The sequence below is a fragment of the Ovis aries genome, chromosome 5, assembly GCF_016772045.2.
Source record: "Ovis aries strain OAR_USU_Benz2616 breed Rambouillet chromosome 5, ARS-UI_Ramb_v3.0, whole genome shotgun sequence".
In the NCBI taxonomy this organism is placed as follows: Eukaryota; Metazoa; Chordata; class Mammalia; order Artiodactyla; family Bovidae; genus Ovis; species Ovis aries.
Window position 1 is genome coordinate 86,162,825 of NC_056058.1, and position 19,475 is coordinate 86,182,299.

The 19,475-nt window shown below is 39.6% G+C and overlaps 1 long non-coding RNA gene across 1 annotated transcript in view; it reads left to right on the forward strand.

Annotated features, from left to right (window-relative positions):
* The window catches only part of LOC105607442 (uncharacterized), a 161,777-nt gene that overhangs the window by 94,329 nt on the left and 47,973 nt on the right, over positions 1-19,475 (forward strand). The window contains exons 3-4 of the long non-coding RNA XR_009600737.1: positions 11,305-11,336; positions 19,161-19,276. This is a non-coding gene — a long non-coding RNA (uncharacterized LOC105607442). The remainder of the gene's footprint in view (positions 1-11,304; positions 11,337-19,160; positions 19,277-19,475) is intronic.

Below are 19,475 nucleotides of genomic sequence, written 5' to 3' on the forward strand. Positions count from 1 at the left end.
GGCTTCCAAAGCAAAATTATCGCTAGGGTTATTGGGATCATTATTCCTCTATCAAGCCTTTGTTCTGTGTATCAAGTTTAGTTGAGACATACTGCTCAGAAAGCCTTTTGGTAATGAACGTTTGCTCTGTACTCTTTGGGCACTGGAAAGATCAAGTAATGGGTGAGAAGCAGGTGTTTTTCTAGCAGCAGGAAAAAAAATTAACTAGTAAGTATTTCATGATGTAACATCTCTAATTAAAACAGCAGAGATTTTAACAAGTTCTGCTCTTTTTCTCTCTCAAGGCAAGTCAGGTGTTATCTAGGCTAAAATGCCTAGACCCGCATGTCTTCTACATGTCTCTTTTCTGGCCAAATACCAGCTTGATAACTAATTATTTTCATTATTAACCTGCTTACATTGTAGCAGATTGACTTATGTTTTAAGGTGCTAATAGTACTGATTAATGGTTCATTTTTGTTTTGGATATATACAAAAGAATGAATCATCTGATGCTATAAAATTATTCCCTTTTAATATAAAATGCTAGTAATCAGCACATTTATTTAAATGGAGATACATTCCTTTCACTGTAGACATTTATGATATTTTATATTATATGTAAAAATGAAAACCTAGCAAAAATGAAAAAGCATATCCTGTGATAAGTGAAAGGTATTTTTTGAAACCCATTTACGTTGTTCTTTGCCAAAAAAAGGAAAATACAAGTTGAGGGATAGAGCTTTTATTTCAGCAAAACTGATCACTTTTTTGTGGAAATAAATCATATAAAATATTCTTATAATTTAGGACCATGTGTTTGATGTCTCTGAAATATTGTCCAGTCTACTATACAATATTCAGTTAACTTGAGTCCTCAAACTTGCTGTCAGATGAGGATTGGAAACAAGTTATTTAAGACTCTTTTTCTCCCTGCAGAGGTTTTAGAAATTTATCACTAATGCTGGAGAGTGGGAATATATGTTCTTTGAAGGCAATGTCTTCTTTATAAGTGTGGACAAAAGTAGCTCAGGTAACATAAGAGCCCAAAGAGCAATCCCTTAGAATTCAAAAGTTGGCTCGTGCTTGAAAACTTTATGATTCTTTTTATAAGAGTCAGTTCAGTGTTGGAATTTCGTGCTAACCTTGTGTATGTTCTCCCTGTCACTGATTGATGTTGGGGCTCTGACTTATTGCAGAGAGATGTAATTTATGGACTCCCTTGGCATTCTGATGGTTTTTAATTCCTGTCCATTATTTGTGAATTCTGTCCTCCTTTAACTTGTCTATAAATTCTTACTCTCTGTATAGTTGCCTATGCAGGGTAGAGAACGTCTTGTGTGAGTTGGTGTTGTGATGCTTCATACTGGTGGTTGCGAGTGATTTTCATATTCTAAGAGAATCAGAACAGAAAAGGTGAATTTATTTGGTCAAAGCAGTAGATGTCCTTTCTCCCAAGTGTTCCAAACCCTCCCCCATGCCCAGACACCGGAAGTTAAACAGGCTTAATCTAAGTGGCAAGAAAGGCGGGAAGCGTGCCTAGGCATTATCCAGGTGTTTCTCTCTTTCATGTGACCTCTAGTTCTACTCAGTTTTCCATAGTTCTTTGTACAGAAATGTATTTTACTTTATGTAAATTTTTTAACCGCCAATACTGCTTACTTTTATTCTTCCCTTAAGGATATCCTGGACAAACAATGGAAACCCCCCTTTAATTTTCCGCTGAAGTCCCTATACTTGTATACAGTGACATTGGAGAATGGCCCAGCTTGACTGAGGAAGGCTTTCGAAGAGTCTTTTGTGTGGTGCAAGGACTGGCATAAAGAGTGAGGAGGACAAAGTGAGCCAAATTCTCTATTTTCCTTTTTATCCATTCCTGCTCCTCCTTGATGATCTTTGCTGCCTGGTTTCATCTGCAGAGCAGCCAGATACCCATCCCTGCAGATGTGTTCGTGTTTGGGGTTGGGCTTGGAGGAGGAGGGGCGGGTATAAAATGAGAGAAAGTGAGTGAAAGGAGGACTTTTTAATACGCAGATTGTTTGAACACCATCACACTAGCCTGTTTTACTGCCCTCTCCCTAGAGAAGGAAATGGCAACCCAGTCCAGGATTCTTGCCTGGGAAATCTCTTGGATAGAGGAGCCTGGAGGGCTGCAGTCCATGGGGTCACAAGAGTTGGACATGATTTAGTGACTAAACCACCACCAGCTACCAAATTCTCTGGTCAGCAAGTATATCAAGGAAAGCAGTTTAACATTTTAACCTGCAGAACTTTTTTTTTTTTTTTTATCATTGCTCTATATTGAGTAAACCACACCATAGCCTAGAAGCAAGAATGTGTAGATACTTCTGATGAGGTCTGGAGATACCCTGGTGGTCTCTTAACTCAGGCTGAATCTATATGAAGCCAGTGAATTACCTGTGTAATGTGGTTGCCTTTCTTCCCTACTTGTTATTTAAACATAGTACAAAAACCATCCTGGATAACTTGGGTCTTAGCCATATATATATATATATATATATATATATATATATATATGATGTAGGGGTATGTGTATGCTCAGTTATGTCTGACTCTTGGTGACCCCATGGACTGTAGCCTGCCAAGCTCCTCTGTCTGTGGAATTTTCCAGGCAAAAATACTGGGGCACGTTGCCTTTTCCTACTCCAGGGGATCTTCTTGACCCAGGGATCAAAGCTGTGTCCCTTATATCCCCTGCATCCTCTGCACTGGGAGGCAGGTTCTTTACCACCAACACCACCTGGGAAGCCCAAAGTGATAAGTATTAGTCTCTTAGTTGTGTCCAGCTCTTTGCAACCCCGTGGACTCTTGCCTGCCAGGCTCCTCTGTCCATGGAATTCTCCAGACGAGAATACCAGAGTGGGTAGCCATTCCCTTCTCCAGGGGCTCTTCCCAACCTAAGGATTAAACCCAGGTCTCCTGTACTGCAGACAGATTCTTTTTTACCATCTGAGCCACCATGTATTTTAGTATATGTGAAGAGCATAGCCATGCTCTTAAGAGGCTCAACCTTAAAGTATTGCTGTTCCCTAAAATGAGGTCAAAAGATACCCCAACAACAAATTGCAGAGCATATATCCCTCTCATACTTATTCAATTAGATTTTTGTTGGGGGGTTAACACAGCCACAAAATCAGACAAAGAAGAAAAAGGACAAAGAAGAAAGAGAACAAGTATTTGGAATTCAAAAGCCAGAAATCTCGGAAGTTTGATTTTTAATTTGTTGAACATATTATCATTTTGATTTTAATATGCCAATGCTTTGTTTCATTTCAGTCGTTTTGTGTGATTTTATACTATTATTTAATACATACATATTTTATAAGTTCTCATTCCTGATACAGAATTAAGTTTTTGTCATTAATGTGGTTGTAAACTTGGAGTGGGTCTCCTGATTCACTCACCATGTAGGAAAGGTTTTGTTTTCAGCTTATTGGCTGCTTACCTAGGAACTATCCAGGCTTGTTGATATCCTAGCAAAACACACCCTGTTGGCTCTTATTGCTTAAATATTCCCACTTCTAAAATTACCACTACACCATTGGGGGTGAATGAATACACGATTACAATTTCAATTTGACAGTTTTAAAGGAAATGGCATAGGGGTTTAATTAGACCCTCTCCATGTGCTTCATTGATTCTCAGATGGGTTTTCATTCTAGCATAAGCAGATGTAGGTTCTAACATAGAAGTTAGATTCTCTTGTACCTTGTTGGGTTATTCAAACCAGTAAAACAGCCAACAGTTAGTTGCCTGAATATGCAAAATCCAAAAGGAAACTGGCTTGGGAATATTGAGAGGTAGTGTTCCTTCACTTCCTTTCCTTTATGAAATAGGAAGATTGAAGTCATCAGGAAAATAATTACTCTTATGTCACCTGATCTTTATGCTATATAATGAAGAAGGAAATTAGGCTACCATGAAATATTTTCATTTTGGCCAATAATAGAAACTTCCTGACATTATTAGAAAAGAAATATCATAGTTTTTTCTTTTTTTGAGCTAAACAAAATACCCAATTGAGAAAGATATGAAAGCCATTGTTAAAATTGTTAATAGTTACTAGAGATTTTAAGAGGGAGACTTATTATAACCCTTTGAAGATTTTCTTTGAAATATATATTTTCTTAAAATGAGGGTTACATGCATTCTCATTTTAGGATTCTAGAAATCCCATTGTTTCGCCCAACAAATACATTGCAAAATTTTCTAAAAATTCAGTTTGGGAACAAATTAGCAGTAGCAAGAAAATGATTGACGTTGACCACAGATGTCTGAGCCATTGGCATGTCTGCACAGTAGAGAGTGTCATCATAGACTCCATAGTATGTGAGTTGAGAAATACATGTCAGTAACTCCCTAGTCTCCTAAGTCATCAGGTCCTCCCTCCACATCAGGACCTGCACAGAGGCAGGGCTGTGACTCTTTTGTGTTGTCTTGAACCCATTTTCACCAAGCCTTCCAGTCCTCATTCTTCCAGTCTCCAACCTTATGTTTCATCTTCCGCATGTGGATTCCATTATCATTTTGTCTGCCTTTTCAAATCAGTCCTGTTGCCTCAACTTTACTCTTCCCGTTCCTCTAGCCTCACTGTGTTAGGTAACCCTTGGTCCTGTGAGGCTCCAGGCTGCTATCAACCAGGTATAACTTCTCACCCATGGTGCCTTATGCAATTGTCCATTAGTTTTATCCCCTGAAGAGAACCTAGTGAGAAAGTGGTGTCATTTGTTTTCCTGGAGAAAGTGTATTGTGTTGAGGTAGAAGACACAGAGAGGAGAGAGAAAATTATCAGGCAGAAATGGAATATACCTACCAGCAAGTTGTGTATGTACATATATGTTATATTTATTTAAATGTTTACAGCATTTGATGGCTCAGATGGTAAAGAATCTGCCTGCAATGTAGGAGACCCATGTTTGATCCCTGGTTTGGGAAGATCCCCTGGAGAAGGGAATGGCAATCCATTCCAGTATTCTTACCTGGAGAATTCCATGGACAGAGGAGCCTGGCAGGCTTCACAGTCTTTTTGTGTCTGAAAAGAGTCGGACACAATTGAGTGACTAACACTTTCACTTCACTTCATTTACAGCATTTACTGCTTAAACTTTTCTCTCTCTTTTTAAACTTCACTGGCAGGCATACACTCATGTGAGTTTTATAGAAAAAGTTTAAAATTAAAATATGTACAGTAAGATCTCCAAATTTTAACTTCTCAATTTACCCATTAGAGCCATGGTGTGCTTCCTGAAATATTAAAGAAATTTTGTCTCTTTGTATTCTATTTTCTAAAAAATTGGACAACAATTAAAAAATGAACTCTGGCTTATACCTTGCAATCTGTGTTACATTTATTACCTTTAGAGTCAATATATGCATGTAAAGATGGTATAAGATATATATGAATGAACATATGAGATTAATATGTGAAATATATTCATTTGTTATCTAGAAGTCCTGTTTTCCTTAATCCTTCCTTTATTTTACATATTGTATAGTTATTAATATAAGGTAGAAACTGCTTATATATTCTGTGCTTTCAAACTTTTTTCCTAGAGAATATTTTATTAAAACTTATATGTCTTATGTCCTTTCCTGAGGTTTATGAATTTACATCTAGGTACGTGCTACCTTTGGTGAGATCTACCTGAAGTAGGTAGAAATCTGATTCTATTTCTATAGCAATGGTCTTTGCAACTCATGTTAAATATAAAGAGGCATTAGGATATGTCATCATTGTGATAAGTCATTCCACCTACTTGTAAAGAGTGGCCTCCAAGTATCCCAATTTAGGGGGAAAAGAACAAGGCCAAACAGCTACAAAGGAACATTCATATTATAAAGCAATGATAATAGTCACAGCTGCAGAATGTTTTAAATATAAAAGCCTTTTTTTTTTTTAAAGCACACATCAAGTGAGGTGGATCACACAGCTATTAATTGTCATCAATATAAGTATGAATTTGAGGTATAAATATACTGATTTGTCCCAGACCATTTGACCAGCAGTTATATTGTGCTGAGCCTTTGACCCAGCTTTTTGATTCTCAGGTGGTAGGCCATAGGTAATCTAAGGAAAGAAGATGAAGAAAATGACATTAGAGTGATGCAGAGGACCTTCAGACTTTGGGATCCTTGAGTGGCTCACTTAAGTTGACTTGAAGGAGGTCCCAGTCTTCCTCCTTTTCCCTTCCCTGTTCAGTTCCGTTCAGTTCAGTCACTCAGTCGTGTCTGACTCTTTGTGATCACATGGACTGTAGCATGCCAGGCCTCCCTGTCCATCACCAACTCCCGGAGTTCACTCAGACTCACATCCATCGAGTCAGTGATGCCATCCAGCCATCTCATCCTCTGCTGTCCCCTTCTCCTCCTGCCCCGAATCCCTCCCAGCATCAGAGTCTTTTCCTGGAATTTACTCAAACTCATGTCCACTGAGTCGGTGATGTCATCCAACCATCTCATCCTCTGTCGTCCCCTTCTCCTCCTGCCTTCAATCTTTCCCAGCATCAGGGTCTTTTCAAATGAGTCAGCCCTTCGCCTCAGGTGGCCAAAGTATTGGAGTTTCAGCTTCAACATCAGTCCTTCCAATGAATGTTCAGGACTGATCTCCTTTAGCATGGACTGGTTGGATCTCCTTGCAGTCCAAGGGACTCTCAAGAGTTTTCTTCAACACCACAGTTCACAAGCATCAGTAGCCTCCTCTGTTAGCTTCTGCATTTTGGTTCTACCTCTTCTTCCCCTCCCCAGCCTCCTCATACAGACAGAACCACGAACAGGGGGGATCTTGAAATCTCCAGAAGCAGGGCTTGACTCCATTGCTAGGCCTACCTGGAAACATTTCTTTGAACCTAAAAGCCTTAGCAAAATCTAAGGAATTAACCCAAAGATATCGCAGATGAGTTTGATAAAACCTTCCCTGGGCTTCCCTACTGGCTCAGACAGTAAAGAATCTGTTTGCAATGCAAGAGACCTGGGTTTGATGCCTGGGTTGGGAAGATCCCCTGGAGAAGGAAATGGCAACCCACTCCAGTATTCTTGCCTGGAGAATTCTATGGACAGAGGAGCCTGGTGGGCTACAGTCCATGGGGTCCCAAAGAGTTGGACACGACTGAAGGACTAACATTTTCTTTAAAACCTGGATTCTGGCTCTAGGTTTGCCCTCCCTGCTTTCCACTGTGTTGCCACAAACCAGGACATTTTGAACTCACTTTTCTCAGCATCCATCTCTGGCATTTGAGGTTCTCTGAGCTCTCCCTTTGGAAACTGAGGGAAGGAACCACCCTTGGGCTTCATGGGACTTTCTGTCTGTGGTCTTTGGGCAGAAACAGGGTTGATAATTTTGCTGCATCCTGAGAAGTCCTCTCTGAAATAATCAGAGAACTGTTTTATCATGAGTTTGTAACTGCTAAGCTCTGAAAAGGCCAACATGGAATTTTAGGGCACCTTTATCTTCTGCCAAATTTCTCACCCTGCTGGAAGATGTCTGAAATTTTAATTTATTTCTTCAGTTTAAGATTTTTTTTTTCCCTGTTCACATGCAAACGGAAAGATAGCAAGTTCAAATGTTATTCATCACAACTTGGTCTTAATAGAATTCGTCTTCCTTCCTTCCTCCTCCTCTCCTCCCTGCCTCCCCTCCTCCCACCTCCCACATCCGTCTTCCTTCCCTACCTCCTCTCCGCTCTCCCTCCTTCCCTCTCTTCCTTCCTTCTCCCTTTATTTTACTGTAGCTCACATTTCTTATAAACATACTGTGTTCTAGATATCGTGCTGAATTAGCAAATGTTTAAGAAATTCCTGACAGTTCTGGGCTTGAATCTTTGCTTGCCACTTACAAACTGTGGAGCCACGGAGAAGTGACTCACTCCTCAGACACCTTCGACTTCCGCCATCTTTAAACGGCAAGGTTAATACCGCATATGTGGCTAAGAATAAATAAGACAGCTTGTGAAAACTTTCCTAAAAAGTGTATTTTGATAATGAGAGAGGGGGAGAGCCTGTGAGAGAGGACCCTGACCACTGAGAGGGATGGGGCTAGAGAATTTGCCAGGCCTGAGGACAAGGATCACACATTTCACCGCGTCGTTTGAGACGTCTCTCTTGGAAAGGTGTCTTTGGTTATTTCACCTTTGCGCCTTTCCATTTCTTGGGCATAATTCATGGTGAAACTGTGTGGTGTCATGAAAAAGCAGTGACCAAGGAGTTAGAAAAATTGTGTTCATGTCCTGACCCTACACCCATGAGCCGTGTTCCTTTCCCAGACGTTATGGTCCTCTTCTGTAAACCGAGGGAATGAAACGCAACGTATGGCAGAAGGGTCTTCCAATTCTCACAATGATATGATTGTGACTTATTAAAGACTTCCTTGACCACTTAAAATGCTGTGTTTGAAGGAAAGCATTCCCAGGTCCGCTACAAAAATCGTGTAGACAGACATTAATCTCTGCGCAGTGACTAGAAGCATGCAGAGAACCACTTGAAATATTGTGGTAGTATTGAGCTGTGCTTTCTCAAAACTCCTCTGAGACCTGGGCTCAATTTGTAGGTTCTGGCAAAGGTACCCAGAACCACAGTATTTCTGTCATATGTGTGGACGGAACTAGTCTCTTCTCCATGGACAAAAAGCATTACACTGGAAAAAAGAAGTACTGGGTTCAACCTGTGGTTTTGTCATTAAGTAATTAGCCAACACCAGATGAAGCAAATGACTCTCTTCTTTGGACCTCATTTTTCTTGCCTGAAAAATGAGCCAGAGGTTCTAGATAATCTCTAAGTCTCTTTGCATTGCCAAAATGCTCATTTACAGCCTCAGTTAGCATTGCTGAATTGACTTATGAATTAAGAAAAAAATTTCAGATTTGAAATCTCCCCTTAATATGTCAAAACAGGTCAAACTACAGCTATCAATGAAAAAAAAATTCTTCTGCTATCATCACTCTTGACCACATGTAACCATTTTATCGTTCATGAAAACAGTAATTGTTATGTTGTAGATATGATATTAAGGTCTCTAGTGTGCTTTGCAGAGAAGGCAATGGCAACCCACTCCAGTACTCTTGACTGGGAAATCCCATGGATGGAGGAGCCTGGTGGGCTACAGTCCATGGGGTCGCTAAGAGTCGGACACGACTGAGCGACTTCACTTTGACTTTTCACTTTCATGCGTTGGAGAAGGAAATGGCAACCCACTCCAGTACTCCTGCCTGGAGAATCCCAGGGATGGGAGCCTGGTGGGCCACCGTCTATGGGTTTGCACAGAGTTGGACATGACTGATGTGACTTAGCAGCAGCAGCAGTGTGCTTTGAATTACTTTGAAACCACACACACACACACACATACACACTCATACACACACACACTCAGTGCTCTTATAAATAACAAGTAAATTCTCTCCCCCACAAGGATACTAAATTTAGTCTGGAGGCGCATTCCACATGCTTTTAAACATAGTTCTAGTGTCTAATAACAAAGATCTCTACCACAGTAGAGAACTTTTCCTTTTCTATTTTTCTTCATTTTCTAAGGATTTACATATCAGGGCAAATATTGATCCTCTCATAAGGTTTGCTTTTCTTTTTCTTGGTCTCATGTCTGTTTGTTAGAATGCCTATTTTCTTGAGTCTAAATAATCACTAATAATTTAAGATTCACGCTGATTAAAAAAGGTTTAAAAAAAATCACCATATTAAAAGGAGCTTCCCTAATGGCTCAATCGGTAAAGAATTTGCCTGCAATGTAGGAGACTTGCAAGAGACACGGGTTCCACTCTTGGGTCAGGAAGATCCCCTGGAGGAAGAAATGGCAACCCACTCCTGTATTCTTGCCTGGAATATCCCATGTACAGAGGAGTCTGGTGGGCTATAGTCAATAGGGTCGCAAAGAATCAGACATAACTGAGCAAGTAATGGATGGATGAATTAAATGTGTATCTTAATTACAAGTTGCTTCCTGATTTTGGAAACCATAGTTGTCAAAGATGGGTATCTTGAATCAAGGAGATATGATCAGTTATTCAACTAAGGAGTAAGCATTTTGAAATATCCAGAAGTTCGTGACTCTTCTGGGAAGGATTTTTGGGGGGTCTTCCCTTTGGATTCTGGAGATCCTGGATACCAACAGGCAACACTGCATTATATGCAGTATCTTGACATTTGTATCCTAAGCTTCTGTGATCAGTTCTTCTGATTAAATATAGTTGCATGATTCTACCCTTGGAAAACTACTGGTGGAAATATTGAAACAATATCTCAGTTTCCTATGGTCAGTTCAGTTCAGTTCAGTCACTCAGTCGTGTCCAACTCTTTGCGACCCCATGAATTGCAGCACGCCAGGCCTCTCTGTCCATCACCAACTCGCAGAGTTCACTCAAACTCATCTCCATCGAGTCAGTGATGCCATCCAGCCATCTCATCCTCTGTCGTCCCCTTCTCCTCCTGCCCCCAATCCCTCCCAGCATCAGGGTCTTTTCCAGTAAATCAACTCTTTGCATGAGGTGGCCAAAGTATTGGAGTTTCAGCTTCAGCATCAGTCCTTCCAATGAACACCCAGGACTGATCTTTAGGATGGACTGGTTGGATCTCCTTGCAGTCCAAGGTACTCTCAAGAGTCTTCTCCAACACCACAGTTCAAAAGCATCAATTCTTCGAAAGAAGAAAGCTCAGCTTTCTTCACAGTCCAACTCTCACATCCATACATGACTACTGGAAAGACCATAGCCTTGACTAGACGGACCTTCGTTGGCAAAGTAATGTCTCTGCTTTTGAATATGCGATCTAGGTTGGTCATAACTTTCCTTCCAGGTAGTAGGCGTCTTTTAATTTCATGGCTGCAGTCACCATCTGCAGTGATTTTGGAGCCCAAAGAAATAAAGTCTGACACTGTTTGCACTGTTTCCCCATCTATTTCCCATGTTACCAATCCCTAAATCTTGTTGCCTTATGCAAACAAATTTCTTTTCTCCAGCATGAAGTAAAAGCAGAATTCTTAGAAACAGAGCTGGGTTGCAAAATTATTGAGAGGCAAAAAATAAGAAAGCCCCTGACTTTGCCAATTCACTGACAGAAATTATTGATATCCTGTTGAAGAAAAATAAATGTTGATGATTCTAAGGATAAATTTGAACTTTGGAATCTATGTTATCTTGGATAAGAGGACCCAACAGTGAAACTGAAAATATATTCTGTGATTACAACCTAATTCAAGCTCTGACCAATCTGAAAACTACAAAATTGGCTCAATCTTATACTTGGTGGTGATTGTTCAAGTTGCTAACCCATAGCTCTGTTTTTTTTTTTTCTTCATCATAGCTGAATTATCCCATGGATTCGCAATACAAAAGGTAAGTTTTTAAATTCTGTTTTATTTAAATGATAAGAAAATTACAGGCTACCTAGATGTATGAAAAATTTCTGTAAAGAATTCTAGATGTCAGTTCAACCTTCATGGGTTTCTAAGATGAATTATCAGCTCCACAAAAAGTTTGAATTTTGTACTTAAACAGAACGAGAGGCTTATCTCTGGGTAGTATATATACAACATCTCCTATTTCCTCACTCCTACTTTACATCAAATGTCCAGACATGGGTATGATGCTCTCCTAACCTCTTTCTGCAGCTTCTGTTTATGTTCCTTCTCCTGGCCCTCCACCTGTTCCTTGAGATTCAGCTCAGCAGTTATTCACTGGATAGTTATTATGGCTTGGGTGTTTTAGTAGATGACTTTTTCCTTTTCCTGTCCTCTTTAAACCCAACTGCTAGGGCTCCTGTTTTGCTAAGGGCTCGTTAGAAGGCCACAATTTATCTTTCAGAACGAATCTTAAGTGGTAATGACTTTACTTATTCCCCCTACTAGATAACTGCTGCCTTTAAATGGTGGTTGCCAGTGCCTTAAAGTTACGGCTTGAAGTCTTAGTCACCAGGATTAAGGCAAGGCCAGTTGAAGGTGCTCAGTGCTTCTCAAATTATACCATGTAGAAATTTCTCTATTTATTCAAAAGGAATGAAGAAGTAGACGAGGAGCTAACGTTGGCTTTGGTTTTATTTTTAAATATAATAAAAATCAGTAAGAGTGTGCTTTCAAAATGAAGTTTTTGCTATTAATAATCCCACCTCTTTCTCGAGTCTTTTGAGATTATTATTTTTACCAAATGACCACAAGAAACATATCACACATCTTTCAAAAATCACCCTTGGTACAATCAAAAAGTGCCTGGAAATGTTGCTTATCACACGATACTTCTAAGTTAGGCTAACATTTGTAGAACCTTATTAATCTTCTCAAGCTGGAAACAATATATACAGAAACATTTGTCTGTAAACAGTTACCAACATGCTGTGTTGATGGAGTGAAATACTGGCATTTGGTTGAATTGATCTAGTTAATATATGTACTATGAAAAGTATATTAGTTCATCTTTAGACATTTAGTTGACACAACAAATTTTAAAATTGAGAATGAGAGATTCATCAATAAGAACTGGAGAAGAACCAAATAATTCTCTTTTAAACAAAGTTGTCATTTATCTGATTGAAGGTTTATTTAAGGGAAAGAGTTTGAAGAATTCTCTTCCATGCATGAAGTGAGCTGATTGTTTGTTTCAACTGCTACTCTTAAAAAAGACTAGCTAGATAGCTCAACAGTTCTTTTCTAAATCATGAGTTATTGTATATGATTTGTAAAGTCTAAAATAATACAGCTGCTCTTAAAAATCCCAGTGCCTTGCTCTTTAGTGTTCAAACAACAAATGAGACAACCAGAGCAGGTTTGTTTTTATTTATTTTCAAAAAGTACCTGGGGAGACCATTGATTTTGTTTATAGGATTGTTTACCTGTTTTTAAAATTAAATCTGAATTCCTATAGATGGATTTCTTTTTGGAACATAAATATTTCTTATAGTTTGCCTTTAAAACCGGTAGTAAATATTCTCATAGGCAAAGAAGCAAACAAGCTGAAAGGAAACCCCAGAAAACTTCTCAAAGCATTTTCCTTTCATTGTAAGAACTGAGTTTCTTACAATCGCCTAAGTAAATCCTTGAAGATTTTTCTAAATCAGCATGGTTAGGAGTTGTCTTGCAAATAATAACACTTTTTAGTACCCTTATTTTCCAGTCTCTTTACATTTTTTGAGAAATCTTAACTTCTTGGTAAAAGATATTTTCATTAGAATAAAAATGGGACTTTCAGATGCCTGTCATTTTCTAAAATGCTTTGAAGTTTGAATTTTTTATGTATATCAAGAGAGTAAGTCTCTGTGAATAGAGCGTACTAATGATAAATTTAGGATTTCAAGAATCAACCTACATTGCAGTTACAAAAACTATACCCGTTATTGACATCACAGTCAGCTTTTGTGCAAATTTCATTTGTGACAACTATTTATTATACTTATCAAATGGCAGTAAAAGGCTCCAACACTGAATTTTTAAAACAATGACAGACACTGAATGTCAATGGGCATTGGACCAATCAAGTAATGGTAAGATAATGCCAAGAGGTCAAAGCCATAAATGAAAGGAAGTTAAAGTGTTCATGGCTATACAGCTGCTCATTTTTTGAAGAGTGCTGTATTTCTGTGGGAAGCTTGAGAAACAGGTCAGGGTGGGCAGAATTCCAAGGTGGCCATCAAGACCCCTCCCTTTTGTATATCACCCCCTCCAACTTGAGTAGGAATGAATCTTGGGAATACGATGTATGTTACTTTCATGAGCATGTTACATTATATGGCAGAAGGGATTTTGCAGGCGTGGTTAAGATCACTAATCATTTCACTTTGACCTCATCAAGAGGGAGATATTCCTGGGTGAACCTGAGCTACTCAGGTGAGCTTTTAAAAGAGGACACAGAGGTATGAAGCATTGGATTCTCCTGCTAGGCTTGAAGAACTAAGCTTCCTATGCAGTGAGAGGGTCTGTGGAGAAGGCTACTGGGCCAGGATGTAAGGGTAACCTCTAGAAGCTGAGCGTAGTCCCTAACAAACAGCTGGCAAGAAAATCGGGTTATTGGCCATGCAGCTATAAGAAAGAAATTGTGCCATCAGTCAGTGAATTTGGAAGAGGATTCTAGAATCACAGATGTGATTATAGCTCCTGCTAACGCCTCAAGTTTAGCCAGGTAACACCTGAGCACAGGACCCAGCTAACTCCAGGTTAACCTCCTGAGCAGAACAGTGAGGTAATGAATTTGTATTGGTTTAGAATGGCCCTAGTGGTATAAAACCCGCCTGCCAATGCAGGAGATGTAAGAGACGTGGGTTTGATCCCTGGGTCGGGAAGATCCTCTGGAGGATGGCATGGCAACCCACTCCAGTGTTCTTGCCTGGAGGATCCCACGGACAGCGGAGCCTGGTGTGTTATAGTCCATGGGGTCGCAAAGTCAGACACAAATGAAGTGACTTAGTATGCACGCATGCACTGAGTCTGTGGTAATCGTTCATGTAACAGTAGAAAACAGATACAGTTAAGAATGAAGCTTTTAAGCTTCATTTAAAAATTGAGAAGAATTCTCAACCAGGCGATGGTGGTCTAGAGTTGAAAATCTCACTGGAATGGGATGTGAGAAATTGGCCAGCCCTATTTATCCTGATGTCACACCTGACACTGAGATGCGTAATTCATGGGTCTGTTGTTATTCTCACAGAGTGTTGGAAACATTATTCTTAAACTTTTTTTTTTTCCCTGAAATCACTTCTCTATCAAAAGTAGAAAAGGAAAAATGGAGCTTGAGGGCTCCTTGTTTCTCAAGCCCTATCTGCTTTCTTCATTGTTGAACTTGTTGGCATTTGTGATTGTGACCCCTGGAGATTAAAGCAATAATTGATTGAAAGCACCTCATATAACCCAGACCAGATGCTTAGCAAATGTGACTTTCCCTCCATCCAGGCTTTCTGGTAGTTGTTTTGAAACATTTGGACACAGAATAAAGTGGTTATAACATTCCTGGTGATTGTAAGTAGAATACAACAACAAAATGCTGAATCAGGCAGGGAAGACGAAGATTATATTTTGAGTAAAGCAGAGACCATAAAGAGGGAATGCAGTATGAAAACCATGTAGGTGACCCCAATTGTTCCTTTCCATCTCTACTAAAATCGAAGAACTCTCTCTCCAGGGCCAGGAAGGAGGGAATATATTCTTTGTTGCAGTGTTTGCTTTCAGTTGGCTCTATATCCCTGGCCTCTGGGTGAGGTTAACTATGCAAAGGAAAGTCACACTTTCAGAACAGTTAGATATTTTCTTCTCACTAAACTGCACTGAAGATGCTAATTCCATCTCTTTTCTGGCTGTAGATAGGTGAATTAGCAAGAAATCACTCCTGCATTGTCTTCTAGTCTTCAAATGAAGCCTAATTAAAGAAATATATAGTTTTTATTGAGCTGCAAGAAAAAGGGACATGGGGCACAATTAAGTTTTCATCAATAATTAAAGCCTTAAAATTATTAATGTAGCAAATATTACACGGTAATAAGAAATATATTTTGTCACCAACTGCTGCATAAAATCCCTCTTTCATAATCTATAATCCAAAAGGAAAAATTGAGAAGGAATACACAAAAAACATTAGGCTTCAGCCTCAAGTTTATTGATGACACAAGTAAGATGTTTGCCTTGTTTCAACAATATTATTTCTAAGATTCAGTTATTCTGAATCAGTTTTTTAAAAAGTGAGAAAAGACATATAGTAGTGGTAATAATGGCTTGCATGTACCATGAATTTTTATTGGTTGTTGTTGTTCAGTCACTAAGTCATGTCTCTTTGTGACCCCATGGACTGCAGCACACCAGGCTTCCCTGTCCATCACCATCTCCTGGAGTTTGCTGAAACTCATGTCCATAGAGTTGGTGATGCCATCCAACCATCTCATCCTCTGTCATCCCCTTCTCCTCCTGCCTTCAATCTTTCCCAGCATCAGAGTCTTTTCTAATGAGTCAGCTCTTTGTGTCAGCTGGCCAAAGTATTGGAGCTTCAGCATCAGCATCAGTCCTTCCAATAAATATTCAGGGTTGGTTTTCTTTAGGACTGACTAGAGAGATAGAAATATTTGTCAGTTTTCCCAATATTTTCTTCTGATAAGGACTACAAGTTCAATGTGCAGAGAGGGAAGAGGTCTTTCTGCCTTGGCACTATGTCTCTTGTCCAGCTGAACTTGAATCATTCTGTTCCTTCCCTCTTTGGAGAGAGAGGGTTGACGCTAAAGTCAGCCTTCTGGTTTGTAGATCATCTATTGAGAGAACTCTTTTCTTTAGTTGTTGAAAGTCCATAGGAGAGCTTTCAGGAATGAGTTTGTATCTCTTCCCCACCCCCAGGTGACCCATCCTGTACTTCTATCAAAGCCCTTTCATCTGCTTCTGCAATCAGCTCTTTCCTTGCATGCATCCCCTTGGCTTACACATCATAGGTGCCAATACCTGTCTAAGGGGCAAATGAATGAGGTAGCATGAAGTTGTGTTGTTTATATCAAGATTAAGATTTCATGATTTATAAGCATCCCAATTCATTCCCATTAGTAAATTTCATTTTTAAAATGTTAGTTAATACCTACTATGAATAGGTTGGAGAAGGAAATGGCAACCCACTCCAGTATTCTTGCCTAGTGAATCCCAGGGACAGAGGAGCCTAGTGGGCTGCCATCTATGGGGTCGCACAGAGTCGGACACGACTGAAGCAACTTAGCATGCATGCATTGGAAAAGGAAATGGCAACCCACTCCAGTATTCTTGCCTGGAGAATCCCAGGGACAGAGGAGCCTGGTGGGCTGCCATCTATGGGGTCACACAGAGTCAGACACGACTGATGCTTAGCAGCAGCAGCAGCATGAACAAGTTGGTGGGAGCGATACAAGGTGAAGGAGGTTAGATTTCCTTCTTATAATCCGAGAAGAAAAAGATAATGTGTAAGTAGACTGTGCAGCCTGCCACAAACAGTCACCAAGAAAATGGAATGGTGGGGGGCGGGGGGGGGTGGTTCAAAAGCGGAAAATGAATATGTAGTTAGTTTGAAGACTTAGGAAAGCTTCATGGAAAAGTGACCAGTAGGATGTACGGTCGTGAGTGGGAGACATGTAAAGAGGGGGAAGATTCTGGGTAGCTGAGTAATTAGATGTACAAAGAAAGAGCATGAGCAGACAGAGGGAAAGCTGAGCACATGTTTGGGGACAGCTTGTGTTACAGCTTGGCTGAAGCAATTCCCAAGCAAGACTTGAGAAATGAGGCTTTCAGAAGTAGATTAGAGTTCTGTTGAGGTGGCCTTTGAGTGAGAAGCCCTGGAAGGGGGGTTAATGATCAAGCTGTGTGCATCATCGTTCTATACAGAATATTCTGTGTTCACAGTTGGCACTGTGTTCAGCTTTGTGCCCTGTTTAACTCAGTTGTGTTCTCATTGGTGACTGGTTCTTCTTAGTTAGATTCTCTGGCTCCCATTTCTTTTATGTCTTTCATGGGTCTTTGCTTGTGGTAAACAGTAAGTACTAATTCACTGTCTAGTGATTTTTTTTTAATTTGATTACTGAATTGTTTGGCTAATCAACTCCAAGGTATTGATAACGTTTAGAAACCATCTTGATGTTCTCAAGAGCATTGTGGAGTCGGTATGTCCATTTCACATTGGATCAAAACAAGTTACCAGGGAAGCCCTTTAAAACAAGGTACAGAATTTTAAAATTCACTTCCTTCCAGTGAGACCAGAACTCACATATGCTGGTTTCAAATACTGGACTCTTTCCTTTGTACCATATTGTTGTAATTTCTGGGACATGGAAACTTTAACACTTTATGTTAAAGGAAAGAGAAAAAAAGGAAGGGCAAAAAGATACATTTCTGGGATAATAAGAGAGAAGTCAAAGAGTAGTCCTCTTCCTACACTGATCCAAATTTTACTTGGAGCCAAGTGCTTAGTGTAACCCAGTTAATCTTTCTCCCAAGTTTTTATTTTGCTTATAATGTTTTATATCTCATCTCATCCTAGATTTGCAGGCAAAAATATATTAAAAGCCTTTTTTTTTTCAAATAATCCTGGGCCGTCCTAATAACAGCTGTTATTTACCAAGCACTTACTGTATACTAGTCACCAGGTCACCGTAAGGCTGCTTTACACATATTACATTTATTCCTATTGGAATCCAGTGAGCCCATTTTCCAGAGGAGTGATTGAACTGACTTCCAAATCTAGCTCTGCCTTCAGATTCTGAAGTCTTTCCTCTTGTCTATAAAACTACTAGTTTCTACCCAGGAACATGTTTAGTGGGTCTATTCTACCACTTCTTTTTGAACACATGATTCAGGTCAGGCTCTAATTCTATAGCCCCTAGGCAAGAAGGCTTCTTCCAAAGTGGTTCCATGTGTTGGCTGATTCTAGTCTGATTACTTGGAATCAATTAAAAGGCAACAGTGTAAGATAATGTTTTTTAATCTTGTAGGGACTTACACTTTAGCTAATCAAATACAGAAACAGTGAGAAGGATGAGAAGTACATACACATCAAAAATTAAGGCTGGTTGAGGGAGAAAGGAGATGAGGGTAGAGTTCAGCCCTGGAAACTGGGTAAAACATGAATAGAAAGAAGAAATACATACTTGGTGGGGGTGCTAGAAAGCACCATGAGAAAAGATGCTGACTTTTGAATGTATTTATTTATTGAAATGCCTCCCATTCATCTCTGAATTCTCTCTTGATTCTTCCTAGAACTGTTTTTGAGCCACCTCACATGGCTAAGGTATGGAAAATTGTGTAAGACTCAGACCATTTAAATGCACTTTAATGTCAGAAATCAAGCAAAGCACTAATAAGCCTGAAGGTAAAAGTGATAGTTATGGGCAAGGCAAGGAAAGACTTTCGCCAGACAGTCATGCTAACCTATAACGCTAACCTCCATCTGGTTTGGACGACTAATTTAATGTGTGGGTGGAGGTGTGAAATTTAAAATCTTTTGAAGAGAGTAAGGCAGTATTTAACCTCAAGAGAGAGTGATTTCTGTTGCATAACTTGAAAAAATGTGGTAACGAATGTGGTAACACCACAAACATATACATCACCTCCAACTCCAGTGTCGCTTGATTATGTTATCACGGATTTGTTTTCTGCCCCTGATACAGATATCGAACTCTAAATTACCTGGGATAAATCTGCTATGAAATGTTGAATTGCTTCCATTTTTTTTTTCTTTTATCAGGTGGTATTCTCAAGACAGTGGAGCATCCAGAGACATTAGACTCATCCATCTTGGAAGATCCCAGCCTGCCCCCTTCGCTTTAGCTGCTTGTGGATTGTGCCTCTGAATCCATTCTAGTAATTTATCTTACATTATTTACTTCTGCATTTAAAATAATGCCAGCAGAGTTAGGATTCTAAGTTATTGTTCATTCAGGGTTGAGAACCATTGATTTTGAGTGTTCATATTTAAAAAGGAGGATGTAGTGGGGTTCAGTCATAACTATCATAATGGAAAAAGCTCATCAGGTTGAACTAGGCTCAACCCTTTTAGGAA